General features: G+C 47.2%; 1 protein-coding gene across 2 annotated transcripts in view; it reads right to left on the bottom strand.

The window, feature by feature from the left end:
• DHX38 (DEAH-box helicase 38) overlaps positions 1 to 15,173 on the bottom strand; it is a 1,070,683-nt gene that overhangs the window by 648,907 nt on the left and 406,603 nt on the right. The gene's annotated exons all lie outside the window — the stretch shown is intronic.

The raw sequence follows: 15,173 nt of genomic DNA, 5'->3' as shown, positions 1-15,173 counted from the left end.
AAAGGTGTACATCATCGTGGACAGGTGCTGGGCACCAAAATCTAGGAGCACGCAACGTTTTATAAGGGGCTGGTGAGATGAAGGTGGCCAGGTGCAGGTGATGGGCTGGTGCCCCCAAGAGCTGGAAGATCGAACCTGGTTGAGTGGGGTCGGCATAAGCCATATTGCGTATTCAGAAGGGTGCAACCAAATAAATACTTACTGATGCTTGACGCAGAATGTATGGTGAGCTATAGAGGAAACTGGTCCCTGCCCCACTTATTGAACTGGTCACACCATTGCCTGGAAAGAGTGCTCGGAATACCACCTTCCCCCACAATATAGAGGCAGGAGGCGTGATCTGAGGTGGCTGACAACAGTTTACTACGACCGGGCTTCGGTTGGTCCGCGAGCTGGTGTGTATTGTGTGCAGCTAGTACAGCCCCGTGGGTGGAGAGCTTACTGCGTGGACGGGACACAGCTGTGGAGGGATATCATCTGGAAGCTAAACATGGACAAACAAGATGCCAAACAACCCAAAATTAGCTTTGACCAAAGGAGAGCGACTAGACAGATGGAATCGGACTCAGAATCCGCCACAGGTGGTTCTTCTGAAGGGCCATTGGGAGATCAAGGAGAAGATATCCGCACGCTTATGCTAGAGATGCGCTCCAGCCTCCGGACTATCGATGCAAAACTAGACACACTGACAACACAAATGTAATCGGTGCAAACTCAGGTCGGAGTTCATGAGCATAGACTGGATGTGCTAGAAAATAAACAGTCCGACCTTCACGAATTCCAGGTAGAAACGAAAGACCAACTGTTGCAAATGGATAAGCTACTGGGTGTGATCAGAGCCAAAAATGAAGATTTGGAGGCGAGATCGCGTCGCAGCAACCTATGCATCACGAGAATCCCGGAGACGACGGCGATCACCAACATGGAGGTATACGTGGCGGACATGTTGCGGGACCTATTTGCCGCGCAGTTGTCTCCAGTTTTTGCGGTGGAGAGAGCTCATAGTGCGCTATGTCCCAGACCGCCGGTGAGGGCCACCCCGCGGCCCATCTTGGCAAGAATACTGAACTATCAATATCGAGATGTGATACTGCAACAGGCACGTACAATGGGGAGCATTACACATCAGGGGGAGCATTACACATCAGGGGAACCAGATCTCCTTCTACCCGGACTTTACACAGCGGTGCAGGCGGCGAGGCGAGACTTTCTGCTGGCTAAGCGGATCCTGTTACAGGCATAGATCCTATATTCACTGCTTTATCCAGCTAAATTAAAGGGTCACATGACGGCTCGGCCCACTTCTTCACAGACGCTAAATCTGCTCTGAAATTTGCGAAACATGCAGGTGGTAGACATACCAAGATAAATCCTGGACTGGGTGAATCGTCTGCACACCAGCTAAGTGATAATGACTAACCACTTGACAATGAGTTTCTCCTCTTATGTATGATGTTAGTCTCTGCTCTTGCTCTTGTTTTGAGTTTAAGTGTGGGATGATATGTGGCTATAGTTTGATCATATGTTTCATTCCATTGGCACCTTGGGGTATTCCGATGCACGATAATTATGCGGAGGTGTAAAGGCAGTTTCGTACAGGATGATATGGGCTGAGTTTGCCCTCAGGTGTCAGATGCCTCGAGAGACCATCATTTTCTTTTCCTAACCACCTTCCTCCTTTATTTTAGATAGAGAGGTGGAACGACCAAAATCCTGGTACTGGAAAGCATTGCGATGCCTATTGTTGGTTTTATTTTGCTTGATTAGAAGTTGTGCACCTATTGTTTTGCACTGAAGCAGGATTGACTCCTTGCAGTTTCCTGGCTGCCCTACTAAGGTAGGGTAGTATGCCCGTACTCATTCATCCCATAGGAAGATTGCCAAACTTATGGAATTGTGTGTTGTTTCGTTTGGGGAGTATTCTTCAACCTGTTTGGGGGGTTGGTGTGGGTGGGGTTGGCGGAATGGGATTGCTTGTTGCGTTGATGGTGTATGGCTATGTTTCGGTATGCCACAAAGGACACGAACTATGCCGATATTGTGCTATAAGAGAGGGAGCGATGTTACTCTCATAAGTTTGAACTATGACACATGACCAGTATAAACTGCTTGACTTGGAACATTAGGGGCGTAACAACAGCAGGAAAGCCAGGCTGGTGCACGCATACCTCACAAGACATAACGTAGATTTGTGTCTATTACCGAAGACTTATTTACATGCTCAGACCTCGTCGAAACTTAAGCACAAGAAGTGGGGATTCACAAACACATCGGTATACTCCAACTACTCTCGTGGGGTGGCAGTGTTAGTGAAAAGTGGGCTTGACTGGAAAGAGAGAGCGATATATACTGACCCCGAAGGACGATACATTATCCTGCTAGGCTCCCTGGGGGGCATCTTAGTGACGTTGGTAGCAATGTATGGACCGAACACTGACTCCCCAACCTTTTTTCAGGATATATGGGCAAAGTTCAGGGCAACTGGATGCACCATGATTTTATGGGGGAAGGGGGGGGGGGGGGTGATTTTAACGCGGTTTTAAATAATGATTTCATTGACTGATGGGGACCTGGTTGTTGTTTGGAGAATGCTACACCCACTTACTAGGGAGGGGACGTGTTTTTTCTGAACACCGTAGAGCCTGATCTCGATTGGATTATTCCTTAACGATCAGAGACATGGCCAGCTGGGTGGTGGGGGTATCGCTCCTGCCGAGGACGTTCTCTGATCATTCCCTATGCCTCCTAAAAATTGCACTTCCGGATACTAAACAAAGGGCGTTTTCTTGGAGGATACCCCCACACGCGCTACTAGATGCAGCATTTCGAGAAGAAATTCGTACAGATATAATTGAGTATTTTTCCCTCAATGCTGGTACCATCGACACGGAGGCCTCGCTATGGGAGGCATTTAAAGTGGCCATCAGAGGGCAGTGTATATCTAGACAAGCAGGGGTTCTCAAGGCCATAAGACGTACATTGCAAAACATAGGGAATCAGATACAGGATCTGGAAACCTGTTTCTACTCTGAAGACACACCTACACTTCTAGCTCAGTTGAAAGCCAAATTGTTAGAATATGATGAAGAGGCACAGAGGGAGGTGAAGTTTCTGTGGAAATATGCTGAAGCGCAGGTACATGGTGAAGGTGACAGACCAGGACGGACACTTGCAGGAATGCTTAAGAAACCACGCTCTACTGCTTATATCCCTGAATTGATAAGTGGGCGGGGTGAGGTGTTCAGAGGTCCAGTAGTTATGCCTGTTTATACACAGCCACGCAAACCGAATGTCCGGATAGAATACAGCCATTTTTGGACTCCGTGGCATTAGCTGGGTTTAACGATCGAAACAGGTAATATATGCATCTACCATTTACGGTGGAGGACGTGGCTACAGTTATTAAAAGCTTACCATTGGATAAGGCATCTGGGTCGGACAGGCTTACGACCACTTTCTACAAAGCCTATGCGGAGAAGCTTGCACCCAGACCTTTGGCAGTTTATGAGGAAGGCCATGAAAAGGGTATCCTACCACAAACAATGCGTGAAGCTATGATTATAACTTTGCCTAAGCCAGGGAAATTGGACACTGACCTAGACTCATATCAGCCTCTGTCCCTTAGAAATGTGGATGTAAAAATCCTGGCGAAATTAATAGAAAATAGACTGCAGCCTTTACTTCCCATCATAGCCTTGCCAGACCAATCAGATTTCATACCCAAAAGATATCCACATCCCATAACTTAAGAACTCTTTTTTCAACCCTGCACTATCTGCCTCAAGATGTGCATGCAGCAGCAGTGTTTTTGGATGCGACGAAATCATTTGATTCAATTGAATGGCCCTATTTGTTTTAAATTCTGGAACGGATGGGGTTCGGTCCCCTTTTTGTCCAATGGATCAAACTGTTATACAATGGCCCGTCGGCTAGGATACGTGCGATGGTCTTATATTCTATCCAATCCAGATTAGGCGGGGTACGAGGCAGTGATGCCCAATGTCCCCCCTTTTGTTGGCTATCGCAATGGAGCAGCTGGCCGCACGCATATGACAACATCACACAGATAAAGGTGTGAGAAGTTAGCCTGGCATATGATATCCACAATTCTAGTGGGCACCTTGCACCAGTCTAATCGACCCTTACTGATGATGGTTGTAAAGTCAACCTTATAGACAAGCTATCCTAGTGGTAGCATGGACCAGCAGTCATAGGCTAAGACTTCATAGAGCATGTGAATAAAGCTGTTTTACCAATTACAATCCCTTGAATATCAAATGAAAGGACACCACACAAGGTATATATCAAATATAAATGTATTTATTCTAAACACAACCCCTCTGCACTCTTTATGAGGTCAGAGGTAAAAGTACATCACAATGTACTCAATGAGCATACGATAAGTTGCACAAATACAGTTATGCCCTAGGGGCCTCACAAACCATATACTAATGAAGTGGTATAAGAACCACGTGAGACAGCAGGCCTAGGGCCTGTAGAATCGCTGGAGCTACACTAAACAACCAAAGGTTAGGAAGTAGGAGGCCCATGGGAGACGCGTGCAGTGTCTAAACACAGTCGCTAGCTACCATTGACTTACAATGGGAAACAAAGAAGTTACAAAGTTACTGTTTTAGGACACTTCCGGATGCACTACGATAAAACTCCTTTAGACTAGGACACTTCGAGAGTCAAGACCCACGGGAGCACCGGAGTACTCGTGTTACCTCACCCAGGGAAGAAGGGTGCATAGGTGCCTTTTGGTGTCGGGTTTCGTCGTTTTCTATGGAGATCTGCAAAGAAGTGCTGCAAGCGACCAGAGGAAAAGTGTCCGGGTGGATTCAAGGGTGGATCGACGATGTGAAGAACCTGAAAGCAGAGGGGACAGAGTCTGGGTCACTAGCCAGTGACCAGGAAGGAACCAGGCGATGTTGCGTGCTTGAAGGTGAAGAAGGTGAGCTGGTCTCTTCAGCCACGATGTCCAGAAGGCATCAACGATGACCAGGCGATTGATTCGAGCTGTCCCACGACGGATCTAGTTGACTGCGGTGTCGGTATCCGGATTGGACCCAACAAGCCTTGGCAACCGCAACCCACACAGGATGTCGAGATTGGCTCTGTTGCAGACCAGCAAGGTCTGTGGTGCTTCTCCTTTGAAGGGAAGCTAGAGCAAGCCCGGAGCAACCAGGAAAGCAGTTTAGTTCAAAAGGAAAGTCTTCAGGGGGCTCACTAGCCAACGGGCAAGGAACCGGGAAGACGCATTGAGCTGAAATGCAAGAACGGGCCCCACGTGGAACTCGTGGAGTGTGGAGGGCTGAGCTTCGGTGCAAATGGCGCCTTGGTCTGGGGCTTCTCGTACTCCAATGCACAACTGCGAGGGTACCTCGGTAGTCGAGCAGTTAGCAAAATGCAAGATGTCCAGGGTGTCCGGTCCCACGTCTCTCGTGTCCGCCACGGGTCTCAGCTTTGCTGTGGATGTGGGTCGGAATTAGAGAAGTCTGAGAGTCCAGTTCCTGTGTCGCTGAGTCTTCGGGTTCTGGCGGGAGCATCGACAAGGCAGACCGGCAAGTTACTGGTGGTGCCTGTTTGCACAGGGTGGTCCCTCCTTGACCACAAGGGAGATGTCTTCCGCCTTCTAGGCAGAATAGAATGCCGAAGGTCCAAGAGTTCTGTATCAAAGTTTCTTTCCAGGATAATCTAAAGTCCTGGGGACACAGCTCTATACTTATACTAAGCTAAGGAGCTGGATTACCTGCCTAGGTCCCTCCTATGGGTGGACCTGAGAAGGGGGTGGTTACACCCCTTTCCCTTTGTCCATTTTCGCGTCAGAGCTGGGGCTGGAGTGCCCCAGCAACTGCTTTGAATCTGCTATGCATGGAGCACCTTGTGCGACCCAGGCAGTGTCTAGATGCATTCACTGAATGCAGCCCTCCCTGTCCCAATACACATCTGCCTGTCTGGGGAGGTGCTGGCACCTCCCTGGACAGGAAACCTATTGTCCAGGCCTCCCCTGCCGGAGTTTTGTCCAGCAGCGGGAGGCCAGACTTGTATCTGTGGCAGCAGCATCCATTTTGTGATGCTGGGGCTCTGTTTAACTTTAACCGGGTAAAGCAGTAACATACATGTCTTTTCCCTCTAGAAGGGTGGAATGCTACCCCGCCGCCAGAATTGGCAGGGGGTAGTATTCCAAAGTGTTTGACAACCTACACAACATGTTTTGATAAAGCCAAACCAAAGTTAGCCTTAACCGCGAGGATTATAATGCGCTTAAGAGGATATGGTATGGCTATATCATAGAACAGCTATAAGGAGATGGTTCCGAAAGCTGCAGAGGGGCTCAGCTCATGCTAGGGCTCCCTCTCACATAAAACCAAGCACTCTGCCTCCAGGATTGTCGAGGCCCCAAAGGAGTGACTTATAGATGTATATGTGTCTATATATAAAAGGTAGATATAGGTATACTTTATCTAAGTAAGGGGTGATTACACCATCTTACCCAAGCTGAGTGATCAGCCTGTGGTGTCAGTTTGGAGGGCCAGCCGGGGGTGGCATAATACATTCTGCAGCCCCTGGTAGGCCTTGGATGCACCTATGCCCTGGGTACCTATGGTACACTATACAGGGTCTCACAAAGGTGACCCAATACCCAATCTGGTATGTACCTAAAGTACATGGAGTCCATTTTATAGGGAGAGCAGATAGCCTGGGGCCCTGAATAGCAGGATCCCAGGCCAACTAAGCCAAAAACCAGCAAAACACTAGGCAAAAAATTGTGGTAACCATATAGTCAGATATCCACCTTCCTATAAAAGGGATAGGGTTTAGTGCTAGGAGCTTCCTACTATCAATGTACGCAGATGACGTCACCCTTTATATCTTGAACCCGGCGCAGAATCTAGACACAGTACTACGAGAATTCATCAAATTCGGGGGTCTGGCTGGCATATCCATAAATTGGGCTAAATCAGTAATGTTCCCCTTAACAGATAACACAGCAAAAGTGATTTCTGAGTTCACATTACAATGGGAAGATGAGAAGGTTAAATATCTAGGAATTTGGATTAGCAGGGATGTACAGGAAGTATGGAACTTAAACTATGGCAGAGCCATTAACTGGTCAGAAGAGAAAATTGCTGTATGGGTTAAACTTCCACTGTCATTAGCAGGAAGAATTGCATTGACAAAGATGGTTGTGCTACCAAAATGTTTATATCTATTTGTAAATCTGCCGATTATACTTACACAACCCTTCTTTAAAACATTGCGCTCACTGCTAATATCTTTGATGTGGGCGGGCTGACAGGCCAGAGTACCGTGGGAGCTGTTGACCCTCAGGGAGGATTGGATGCCCCTGATATGAAGTTATATGCATTGTGTGCACAGGCACAATTCTTACACTATTGGGTTCACCCAACGCCGTTTCAGCCACACGTGGCCGTGGAGACCGATGCAGGGGCACCGGTTCCCCTGGAGGTTGCGGTGTAGCAGACATATAGACGACCCACTGATGGCATTGACACCTCTGAAACTCTGAGATGGGCCTGGTATGGGCTGCGGTGGCGGGCAGGTATTATATGCCCCCTCCATTCCACTGGCGCAAAATCCAATGCTGTCTAACATAAGAGATGAAATCAACAAGAAGGCTGCTCAGACACTTCATACCTTTGAGGACCTCTACCCAGGGGGGGTTGTTTAGAGAACCTCAGACGAAAGGAGGAAGGACAGAGTTCCCTTCGGGGAGACTTTTCTTTATAATAAGATACGTGCCGCCTGTCGCTCGTTGCATGCTGAATTCCCTGCCCAGCCGCCCCACTTGGCGGGCCTGGAGAATTTGCTTTGTATGCCATCGCCACGTGAGCTTATCACTAGGCTTTACACACACATGCAATCTGACGCCCCTGGGACGGAGCCAAGCGCTCAACAAATGGAATACAGAACTACTGGCCCCCTGACTGAGGAACAACGGTCTTACTGCTGTACTCAACTGACTGAACTATCCCCCAAATACAGACTCCGCTTGATTCACTTCAAGTTTCTACACAGGTATTACAGAACGCCATTACGTTTACATCAAATAGGGCTTAGAGATGATGACTGCTGCTGGCGCTGTGGCAACATTCCTTCCCCTTCTTGCATATGGCGTGGGAGTGTCCAGCACTTACTGACTATTGGACCAAAATGTTCATATCTATCAGTCAGATCCTGAGTTTAGAACTATCACCTTCTCCAATGGTGGAATTGTTAGGATGTGTCAAAGATACACATGTAAAAAAACGCAAACTCCATGCCCTATTGTTACTGTTCGCCAAACGCCAAATTGCTATTCATTGGGGTAGGAAGAGGAAACCTAAGATCACGAAATGGATAATGGAGGTTACCTATTGCCACGTCCAGCTCGCTTCATTCTGGGAATTAATGCCGCCCACCTCCAGGCCGAGAGAGATTTGGGAACCGTTAATTAACTGGGTTCAGGAAAGGACAAATGTATTTGTAAATGCCGGAGAAATGGCAACTGGAGAGGTGTAGGTTCCTCATTGTGTGTGAATTGCTGTGTATAGACAGGGGAAATGCGATTAAATAAAAGTGTCCTGCTGTCGAATTTTAATATGTTTACTGATATATTTTTATATCTATACTGGTTTCATGTACAAGGGACACATCGCTTGGGTAGGCACCTGCTGACATGTGTTGGAAATGTGCATTATCCATTGTCATATAATGAAGAGCCATACACTGTGTTGGTTTGTTGTTGTTCATGATATGTACTGTATCTAAATGAAAATACCAATAAAGGTTCAGGTGGGTACTGTAGTTACGCCCTCAGCGGCACAGGGGCAGTCGGGTGCAGAAAGAGTAGGCCCAATGTTAGCCTAGGGCGGGTAGGGGGCCTTCAGTTGGTGGCTGCTAGCTGGCAGGCCACACGGCTGTGGGAGCAGAGCTCCTGGTCACTTGCTCAATGCAAGTGGAGAAGTCGCACAGAACAGATGGTGCACTCCCAGCGACACTGGGGCGGCTGGGTCCAGGGTGCTTTTGGGCCGATGGGCGCCCAATGGATTTCAATGGGAAAGCTGAGGGACGAACAAAGGCTGCAAGCTCGGGGACAGAAATTCTTCAGGTGCGACCACCACTTCGAGGGGTAAGTTGAGAAGCTGTAGGTTGGGTAGACACCCAGGAGTTGGGCACAGGGGGCCACGGGGCGCTGGGTGCAGGAGTGTCTTTAGGCGTCGGGAAATCTTACCCTCTGCTGGTCGGGGTTGGAGGGGTCCCTGGTGTTGAGGCTGCAGGCATCGCCAGGAGTGTCGAGGGGAGTCCTTGGGTGCTGGATTCTTGGTCACAGTTACCGGGGGGGACGTCTTCATGGTCTTTGTTCACTCGGGCTCGGGGGTGTAGTGTGCGCTGGCCTCATGGCACACAGGGATGTGTGCCATGTCGACTCTTTATTTAGGTCTGCACCAAGACACACAGCCTGCCCTGGGTACCATTTACCAGGGGCGGACATGTGGCCAGAGATGCCAATTGGGTTTAAGCTTCAATACAGTTTTCGGGAAGGAACACAGGCCCTGGGTACCAGATTGGCAGGAGCCCAGGGCACACTCAGACAAAGCACATCAGCCATGCAGCAAAAAGTGGGGGCATACCATGCAAGAAAGAGGGCACTTTCTCACATCGATCTAACACATCTTAATGCCCTGGGTTTTCACCAGGGCTGGCCGAGGTAGGGGGCGCTCAGCCGGCCACTCACACCCTTCAGCTCCTGGCATAGGACATGGTAATACCCGAGGGCAGTACCAGGACGCCTCCAAGTTTTGAAAGTTCTACCACACCAGGAGTTACCCCCAGCACAAGGGCTCTAGAGGTGGTGGCAGTCACAGTTCCGCTCAAGGTGAGTGTTCATCTTTGTCCACATCAACGTCTGGGGGTCAGCATACGGAAGTTAATTAACAACTGGGCAGCTCCTGCTTCAGTTCTAAAGACCGTACAGGGTTTTCGCAGTCCTTGAGATGGTAGATACCGAAGTGGCGGAGTTACTTGACAAAGGTGAGATTGTACAGTCCTCCCCCCCCACCCTGCAGAGTTCTTCAGCAAGCTCTTCCTAGTGGACAAGGAGGATGGTGGTCTGCGGCTGGTGATCCACCTGGAGCAGTTCAACGAGTGGCTGGTTTATTACCACTTCAAGATGAAGGGGAACCACCTCCTGAGAGACCTCCTTCAATTTAGAGATTGGATGGCGGGCCTCAACCTCAAGGATGCATATCTTACCACCCCGATCTTTCCCCCTCACTGTTGGTTCCTCCAGTTTCAGTGGCGGAGTCGGACCTTTGGATTCACAACTCTTCCATTTGGTCTGTCATCCGCCCCATGGTATTTTACCAAAATGATTTGCACGGTGGTAGAGCTCCTCAGGTCCTAGAGTATCAGCCTCATCGACTATTTGGACGACATCCTCCTGCTGGACCAATGCCCCAAATATCTCTTGGAATCTCTCAGCTTCATCGTCAACGGACAGAAGTCGGTCCTTAACCCCACTCATTCTTTGGTGTTCCCGGGGTTTGTGGTGGACTCTGTTCGAGCCACACTCAGCCTTACATCCAGGAAAATGAACAAGATCAGACACGAGCAGCGCCGGATGGGGGCCAAATCATCCACCTCCCTACATCAAATCGCAAGGCTAGTAGGACTACTGACATTCTCAATCCAGGCTATCTTTCCAGGGCTTCTCCATTACTGATCCTTGCAACTGCTCAAAGCCTTTAACTTCGGGAAGGGCCTCACATTTTTGCGGATGATTCAGGTAAAGGAAGAAGCCCAGAAGGAAATATAATGGTGGCTTGCCCACATGGAGGCATAAAACTGCCAGGCGATATTCAGCTCTCTCCTGAATCAAGTCATAGATTCCAAAGGGGGCGGCACAGGCTGGGGCGCAAGATGTGGGTACTTCTCCACAGGAGGACGTTGGTCCTCAAGAAAAATCCATGCACATCAACTGCCTTGAGCTCCTGGCAGGCTCTTTCGCGGTCAGATGTTGGACCACAGACCAGGCGAAGTGTTGTGTCTTGCTCAAGATGGACAACGTTGTGGTGGTGCGCTATATAAACCATCTAAGGGATACCCATTCCAAGAACCTATCGGATCTGGCCAGGAATTTCAGGGACTATTGTCTAATGAATCAGGTATCTGTGATGGAGGAACACCTCCTAGGGAGGTCCAAACAAATTGCAGTTCGGCATTCCTGACACTTGGAGGACATGAGCCTCTAGCAGCTGCATCAGACAGGCACATGGGCAAATTGGGCACATTTTTGGCAGCCCTCTTTGTATTCTGCCTGGACCATCACCTTGTCTACAACAAATAGAACCGGGGGTCTAAAGTCAGCAATGTCGCCTACTGGTTTCAACTGCTCCAAACAGTGAGTTAGAGAAGAAGTCACTCAAAAGCTAGAAAGAGAAACAAAGAAACCAAAGAGCTAAAACGGAGTGATCATCAGTGAGATCCTGGAGCAAATGATTGGATTCCCATCAATTTATCGCTGTCATCAATCTTATCATTTGGTCATCAACCCATATGGATGATGAGTCTCTTGATCATAGAGACTATCTTCCATCCAGAGGAGATTCGCTCAATTGGATCAGACCAAAATCACGTGAACCGATAGTGCGTTACTAAGTTACTTGACAAGGGAATTTCGTGCAGTGCAAAACAGAAAAAAGTGGTGATTAAAATAGGGTAATAAGGAGGAAAACAGAGCAATTTTTGTTTTAAATGTCACCTCACCCCTAGTCTAAAAATAGAACAGTGCAAGGGGCAGTTTTAACAAATAACTGCAATAAACAAGGGCAACATGTTTCAGCCAATAGGGAAACAAATCCCTCTGCTTTCTTCAGTGCCTCTGCTCTCAAACTTTGCTACTGCAAAAAAAAGGTGTGCAAAAATTATATATAGTGAAAACACTAGCATTATCTGAGGTTGGAACAATTACAACCTACTTGTGCCGATCCGCCACTTCAAGTGATGCAGATGGCATCTAGAAAAAACATATCGAACATTACTCCCATTTAGTTGTCTTAATATATTGCTTCTCAAAACTGTGATAATTATCATGAAATCTTTATTCCTCACCCGTCTTGACCGGGGACTGGACCTCACCTCACCTGGACCTAGCTCAGGATATAGAGGCCCGCTCTGGAAAGTCAAACAAAGGGAAACCATAGAGTCGAGAAATCGCTCTAACCATTGTCAGTCCTTAACTTATTAATTTTCTAGGACCCCTCCTCTTGTTAATCCTTCGCAAATAAACCCTTTCACAATAGCCCAAAGGTTACGTCCCCCAGCTCCCTCTTTACAGCATCTTTGCTCACATCGCTAAACAGACCTACCACAAGGTACCACAAGGCTCTCAAAATGCCTATATGTACCCCAAAGTGCCATTGGCCTCTTAACTGACCCAAGTGTTCTCATCAGGATCATATACTGAGATCTTAAATAGATATACCCTTAAAAGACTCAGTCAAAAATCCTGTAAAAAGTCCAGTGAAAAATCTCCTGATCCTCCCTTACTGGGTACAACAATGGAATTTATAGGGGCGCCCTATACAATTTTACACCCTACGAAAAGAAAGAACCTTATGCCTTTAAAATCTTTGCAGCAAAAACTTATGTTGTTTTTATGTCGTTTTTAAAGGGTTTTGCAGCAAAAACATTTGTCGTTTTTTAAAACACAAAGCAGAGTTCACACACAGTTGTAGGAAAGTCCCCTTAAGTCTATGACCCTCGAGCAGACTTCCAACTCTGTAAAGCATCGCCTAATGTAACATTTCAGGCATAAGCCACAATCACCGCACCCTACCTGTCAGTCGTTGCCTCGGACATGAACTGAGTCAAGGGGGAGACAACGACCTGCACAGGCCGGGCGCTTTTGTTGGCCCCAGTATCTCATTTTAGTGTGCCTCCAATCATCTGAGATGTCGCACTCCGATCACGTCATGATCAGGGTGCGTTGTAAGCCTTTGCCTAATCACACTCCCTTTGATTAGGCTCCTGACTCTATCCTATATATGGTAGAATGAAAAAATTAAAGAGTACAATTAGAAGGGGTACCTGATTAATCTCGCCGTTCTGTAACCGCAGTCCGCTCGAACTCGCATGGTTTCTCCCGCAATAACAAGCAGGACTACAAGATAACATCACGAAAATTATGTTTTTAGTTCCAAAAACGTGGTCCGCTATTTCATAAAGCGGCAAATTTCAATTGCCGTCCAACTTGTGGCGTCAAATGTCGTCATAGCAATGACGTGTGCTCTACACTCCCACATATGAATTATTTTGTCCTGGGATATCACAGTGTATAATTACTTCGTTGTATTTGTCTTGCCTGAAAGGATGATATATCAGATACTATAAATACTATCTATCTCATTGATCCCGCAGTTCATTCATTGCTCATTGTTATTTCTTATCTTGTCTTCACCTAAGTAAAGTTAACTACAAAGGATTGCAATTACCACAAAATGAGGCATTTTATATAGGTCTTCCAACTGCGTCACCAGCCGGGACGCCTGATAATGTACCTCCCGGTGTAATGATTTATATGTATATTCAGGTCTGCAAGACAGCAATGGAGGATGTCTGCAAATTGTACCCACCGGTATAATGATTTATGAGTATATCTGGTGTGCAAGACAGAAAATCGAGGATAACATGTATGCCTTGTCTGGTTTACCTCATGCTATAACATAATATACTATACCCATTACTCATTGGTTATGTAGTGTTCCTGCAATTAGTGAGAAGTGTATCACTGCCTACAGAGAAAGATGGTCCCATAACTAGCAATTTAAACTGTCTTTGTGGCCTTTCACTGGGAATCCATAGTCACATGCCTAATATTCAGTGTTTACAAACTGGTCCATGGTATGTCATCATTAAGGCCAAGTATGTCGCTGCAGAGCCGAAATACCCATTTCTGCTCCCTCATGAATAGGTATTTTGAGATATCACTGATGTGTGAAGGTATGAATGGCTTTTCTAGCACCGTCCACTGGAAATCTTCTTCTCCATGATTCTTTTCTACAAAATGCTTTGCGAGTCTTGTCATCGTCTTTTTACATCTGAAGGAGCTTTTATGTTCAAGCATCCGTGTTCTCACTTTTGGTAGGGTCATGCCGACATATCTGATCTGACAGGGGCAGGTCAATAGATAAATCAGTTAGACACTATTACAGTTTGTGAAATTTGCCTGAACCCAAGGTCGATCAGTACCTATATCTATTGTCGTTGAGTGCTTAGTCTGGGGACAAATGGAGCAACCACCACAAGGGTGGTGTCCCACAACTGCTGGTAAATCCCACAGTGTTCCTACAAGTCTCTTAGGTGTAAATTTTGTACGTGTATGTACCAATCCATCCCGTATGTTGCCTGATCTTTTAAAGGCAAACAACGGGGGAGCAATTTTTTCACTACAGCAATTCAAGATACGCCAGTGTCGGCGGACAACCTTCTGTATATTATTTGCCCTAGTGCTGAAGGTGCTCACGAAGGTCAAGCGATCCAGAGGGGGTTTTCGCACAGGAGGTTCCAACAGGGCTTCACAATGATTATTCTTTGCCCGTTTGAGCGAACGCTTGATCAATTTGCGTGGATAGTACCTCGATAATAGTTTTTCCGACAGGCCCTTAGCATGAACCTATTGTCTGATGAGCAATTCTGCTGTACTCGCAGAAATTGCCCATAGGGCAAATTATCCCTTAGGGCCTTGGGATGTTGGCTATCTGTAATAGTGAATTGCGTGCCATTGGCTTGCAGTACAATTCACTCTCTAGCCCTAAAGGAGTGGCATAGATGGATAAGTCCAGGAAAGGTAATCTTTCTTTGTTAATCTCTACCGTGAATCTCAAATATTAGTTGTTGGTGATGGAACTGTAGAATGGACTACCGGTCTCCTCTCCACACTACCAACACGTCGTCTATATAATGCTTCCAACATCGAATAGACGTGAAAAACGGATTGGCAGGTGTCAACACATGTTGTTGCTCAAAGGAATGTACGTTGAGATTCGCCAGGTTTGGCGCAAAGACACTTCCCATGCTGGTCCCCGAGATTTGGAGGTAGATCGTCTCTTCAAATCTAAAGAAGTTGTCTTTCATGGCCAGCCTAGCAAGTGCCTTGATGAAATGGA

This window comes from Lissotriton vulgaris, chromosome 12, assembly GCF_964263255.1.
Source record: "Lissotriton vulgaris chromosome 12, aLisVul1.2, whole genome shotgun sequence".
NCBI classification, from domain to species: domain Eukaryota; kingdom Metazoa; phylum Chordata; class Amphibia; order Caudata; family Salamandridae; genus Lissotriton; species Lissotriton vulgaris.
This window is presented reverse-complemented; position numbering and strand designations above follow the sequence as displayed.